Here is a 5,683-nt window from a genome sequence, read left to right on the forward strand (position 1 = left end):
ATTGAATGAGAGCAATCACTATCCAAAAATAAATCCTTAGGTTAAAACCAGAATATCTGACAAGAGCTAATGCAACAACTGTGGTGAAATTTAACCAACCACGAAAATAACTTGTGAAAATCACAAGGTATTATATATTGCACTTCTGCCTGTCATCACTGTGACCTACTGTTTTGAAATCCAGTAAATTAAGTGTTATGCTGTATATCTAATTTTTACAAAATGATTGACGGCCTAAATAACTGACTGATTTCCAAGACTTGTCATTGTGGGTGACATAGTTTGTCAGTACTTGCTTTACAACAGATGTGGTTTTTCATCATAGACTTCAGGATACATAGTCTTGCATTCTGTAGTCATGCCAGGAATTTTGATAATGGTTATCATTAGGGAGTTTATAGCTGTGCTAACATGCCATGGAGGTTTTATGTGAGGTAGGTCTGACAACTGGAGGCATTATCAGTTCATTGAAATTAACACAGATTATCAGGGTACAAATTGATACATACATATTTGAACTTGACCTAAAATTGAAACATCATTTTTAATCAATGTTTTGGAATATTCTACTAAAAATGTACAAAATGCATATTTTTTAGACTCAGGTAGTTTTTTCATGCTGCTTGGTTTTGTTCAGAAGTGGTTCATACTTTATAAATGACACCTACATCCAAATTCTATATCTAAATGAACAAGGTACACAAAGATCTGTAGCTTTTTTTTCATTTTTGAAACTGAGAAGCAAGTCTCATAAAAGAAACAGTAAAGTTCAATTAACACCTCTGAACGACATGAGTATTGATGAGTCGCTTCGGTAAACAGGATGAGATTGGCTAAAATGGGGCTCTCAATGTGAGAGAACAAAATTGATTTTCTACACAAGTTTTGAATGACGGGAAAATAATCTTGGTTGTGAGCAGTGAGAGGATCTCTTTTCAATTCGCTCATGGGATGTAGGCATTGCTGGGCCAGCATTTATTGCACATGCATGTTTGCTGTTGCAGCAGGATAGATCAATAGGGTAGGAGAGGTGGCATTGGGGATGCCTGCCTTTATCAGCCATGGCATAGATTGTAACAGCAGGGAATTGTGTTGGAGCTGTGCAGAACTTCGATTAGGCCACAACTGGAGTACTGCATGTAGTTCTGGTTATCACACTGTAGGAAGGATGTAATCGCACTGAAGGGGGTGCAGAAGAGATGGACTGGAATGTTGCCAGTGATGAAGTATTTCGGCTATGAAGAAAGCTGGATCAGCTCCGGTTGTTTTCTTTGGAGCAGACAAAGTTAAGGAGAAATCTGACAGAGATGTATAAGATTATGAGGGACATGGACGGGTAAATAAAAAAACAGCCAATCCCCTTCGACAAAAGGTTTAATAACAAAGGCACACAATATGAAAATGAAAGGCAGGAGGTTTAGAAAGAACTTGAGGAAAGCTTTTTTTCACCCAGAGGGTTGCAAGGGTCAGGAGTGCATTGTCTGGGAGGGTAGTTGAGGTGTGAAGCCTCACAACCTTTAACAGGTACTTGGATGACCACTTTAATTGTCATAGCATTCAGGAATATGGCCTAGTGCAGGAAAACAGGATTGGTGTCGATAGCAGTGCATTTTTGGCGGTACAGACTCAATGGGCTGAAGGGTCTTTTCTGCACTGTTTGATTCTATGACCCACAATGCTTCTAGGGAGGGAATTCCAGATTTTTGACCCAAAATCAGTCCAAAGAAAGGTGATATATTTCCAGGTCAGGATAGTGAGTAGTTTGAAAGGGAATGTACAGGTGGTGGCGTTCCCTTGCATTTGCTCCCCTTGTCCTTCTAGATGGAAGTAGTTGCTGATTTGGAAGGTCATGTCTTGTGATCATTGGTAAATTTCTGCATCTCGTAGATGGAAAAGCAGTATAGGGAGTCAACGTTTGTGGAAAAGGTGCCAATCAAGTGGTCTGCTTTGACCTGGATGGTGTCAAGCTCCTTTCAGTGTTGTTGGAGCTACACACATTCTTTCACACTCTTGACTTGTGCCTTGTAGGTGGTGGGCAGACTTTAGAGAATCAGGAGGTGTGTTACTCACTGCAGTATTCCTAGTCCCTGATCTGTTCTTGTAGTAATGTATTCATATCGTTATTTGCATCTATTTGTATGCTCTGGAATGTTATTGTTACCTAATCTCACTTATTTACATGCTGTTTTCCATTCTTCCATCTGCAGCTAGATGGTGAGAATTCCCAACATAAAAGTCAGAGTGGGTACTCCATGATGGTTCCAATTCATATAATTCCATCTTCTAGGCCTCCAGCTTGGACAGCAATCTCCAACATCTCAGGATACGTTTCATGGGCATATGAGGAAAGGCTGCCTCCAGGATGAAGTGGGTGGGCTCTGGCAGATGAGGCGATAATCTCAGACAAATGAGCGACAGATGAGGAGTGGTTGCTAAGGGATGAAGAGTGGTCTCAGACAGGCCTGGTCTCCAGTCTAGAGTGAGTAGTCTTAGGTAGATATGGGGTGATCTCCAGTTGAGAGTGGGTGGTCTCAGTCAGATATGGGGTGATCTCCAGTTGAGAGTGGGTGGTCTGCTTGACATGGGATGATCTTAGGCAGATATGGGGTGGTCTCAGGCAGTTATGCTGTGGTGTCCAATTGAGAATGGGTGGTCTCAGGAAGATTTGTGGTAATCACCAGTTGAGAGTGGGAGGTCTCAGGCAGATATGGGACGGTCTCCAATTGAGACTGGGTGCTCTCAGTGGGATATGGAGTGGTCTCACGCAGATGTGGCGTGATCTCCAGTTGAGAGTGGGTGGTCTGTTTGATATGGGATGATCTTAGGCAGATATGGGGTGATCTCAGGCACTTATGGGGTGACCTCCATTGGAAAATGGGCAGTGTCAGACTTCGTAGGACTTGCTCACACCCCTGCCTCTGAAGACACTTTCGTTCGGGGTTCGGCTGCTGCAGATCGGCCCTTTAAACACGGGGCACCAGGCGGTTTCCGCTCAGAGCGGGAGAGGTTTCAGCTTCCACGATGCTGCCGGGAAGATCGCCGCCTTGCAGCTCGCTTTATGGCTGCAGCGCTTCATCCTGGCCACAATTCTCCTGATTCTGTCCCTCCTTTCAGCATACGCCGCAACCACTCAAGACATCATCTGGACCTCGCATGCAACTTTTATTTGTCTATTTTAGCCTCATTTCTTTTCCCTGACACTATTATCACTTCTAACAGTGAGTCAGTGTCTGCCCTGCACAAAATCATTGACCTTTTCACGTTTGCACCCCTTCTTGCATCGCCAGTTTGTCCCTCGCTGCTGGTCCCTATTCGGACGAAAGCCCTCCCTTCCTTCCCCACAGGTTCTGGTTGAGCCGCTGAGCGTTTCCATTATGTTCTGGTTTTTATCGCAGGTTTCAGCATCTGCTGTACTTTGCTTGTTGTTTCCATCAAATTTTTTACTGTGTTTATAGATATTTTAGGAAAATGAGGGAAGACATTTCAAGCAATTATCCTTTTCTGTGGATCTTTTCTAACACAAGATATCGCACCATCTGCCAATGTTCATATAATGAAGATGAGGAATTTGCACCAATAATTTTATCTAGCGTCACTATGGAAGACGCGAAAGAAAAAGTAACAAACATCCCGGGGAAGTGACAAGATGCCATCCAAGTTCTGGGATTTTCAGAGATTCCAGAGAATTTGATGAGGATTTCCATTGTTTGTGGGTTCAACAAATACAGAAAAAGATTCAGTGCTAAACTAAAGTCAGCTATATTTGTGACCTAAAGAAATACTTTCTAGATTATATATGTCGTTTTAAAGTGCATGCATTGACATTTGGTATTTTGTTTCATTGCAACTTAGTAATAAATTATTCTTCATCAGATGTGTATGTTAGGGATTTATGAATAAGTACAAATTCAGTAAGAATTCATGTAACTTTTGGGTCACAGAGGACAATCCCAGCAGTAAACACTGAATGGACATGTTGGGAAATTTCTCAATCTTGGCCTAAAGTGCCCCATTATGCACTAGTTTTGGTCTGGGGAATTATGGGTGGAATAGACTTGGGCTGTCACTGCAGAAACAATTCTGCGGCAGGCCGAGTGTTAAGTCTGGTTAAAAGGCCCTCCTCAGTTCTCTGGTAGTTTATTCCAGTTATTAGTTGCACTGTAGGCCCTGATCCCTCACATTCCATTGCTTATCTTACCACCATGCCAACTCATGCTCCCATCAGCTCCAATGTCCCCTCATATCCTCCGAATGCTAACTCATCACTTTTCATGCCCATTCATCCACTATACAGTTTGTATGAAACTAATGAACTGTACAGTAATCAAAGTGAAACTTCTTGGGAAAAAAAGGTATTTTTAAACAAAGCTAGTGTCTCTACAACTTTCTAACAGTGTCCACCAGGCAGATTCACTAAAGTATCAATTATAGAAGTTTCAAGCACTTTAATACCTCAGCTTTGGCAAATACACATTTAGACTTTGACAAAAGAGATCACTGAAAAATAAATTATTATAACTTCAAAGATGTCAATCAAGTAAAGTCAACATATCTCTTTATACCTGTTGACAAACTTACATATAGTATTTTGTAAGAGTCTGGGCTCTCATCCAAGCCACATACTTCATGGTGACTCTGCAAATATCTGATTTTTTTTTTCTTCATTTTGATGAAATCAAATTAGAAAACTAAAATTGTAGTTTTAGGACTAAATACAGGAGGGTGCTTCTGCAGTCTCTGCATAGGCTCAATGAAGGCATTATATGGTAATTTTTTTCACCACACATCCTTCCTGGTAATTTAACCTGAGCTTATTTTCGAGTGTGACATTTATATGATGTAAATAAGTGAATTAGTTTACCTGTAAGGGGAAATGGCAGTAGTTGGTCTTGGAAGGACTGTCCCCAAATGTCAGAGATGTGTTGTCCACAGGTGAGGGCCCTAATCAACAGCAGATTTGTCCAATAATCCTTTGTATATACTTCCTGAACTCGTTTCCCTGAAATGAGGTCAGGACTTTTCTTAGTTATACAAAAATATGCTGCAGATGCTGCAAACTTGAAAAAAGAAAAATGCTCAAATGTTCCGCTGGTCAGGTGCCAACAGCAGGCAAACAGTTACTGCTTCAGGTCACTGATCTTTCATCAGTTCTGCTGCCTTATTTATTGTTTAAGTCTTAAAATATTAAACACTTGTCGATTTTGTCAGTTTTCAACATAATGGCAGTATATATTGAGTGCCTTTCATGTAGTTAAATGCGAAGGTGTTTCACAGTAATATCATGCAAAATTGGAAACCAAGTCAAATCAGGAGATATTCAATGAGGAAGCAAAAAGGTTTGTCAAAGAAATAGGTCTTAAAAGAGCCTCTTAAAGGAGGACAGATTGTTAGTGAGGTAGTGAGCTATTGGGTAGGAATTCTAGCTGAATGCATAGCAGCCAATTGTGAAATGATGCAGCATTGAAAATAAGAGGCCAGAATAGGAAGTTGCAGAGTTGGGGAAAGGCAAGCTTATGGAAGGATTTGAAAAGAAATATAAATTTTAAAGGGATATTTGGTGTAAACTTATAATTAAATCAGACACTTCTTAATTAGGGGACTGGGGCTTATTGATGTCATAAATGACAAGATCCAATTTGTCATTAGATATTCTTCAGTCTCGAGTCTTGCTCAGGATATTAAG

This window comes from Stegostoma tigrinum, chromosome 2 (genome assembly GCF_030684315.1).
Source record: "Stegostoma tigrinum isolate sSteTig4 chromosome 2, sSteTig4.hap1, whole genome shotgun sequence".
NCBI lineage: Eukaryota > Metazoa > Chordata > Chondrichthyes > Orectolobiformes > Stegostomatidae > Stegostoma > Stegostoma tigrinum.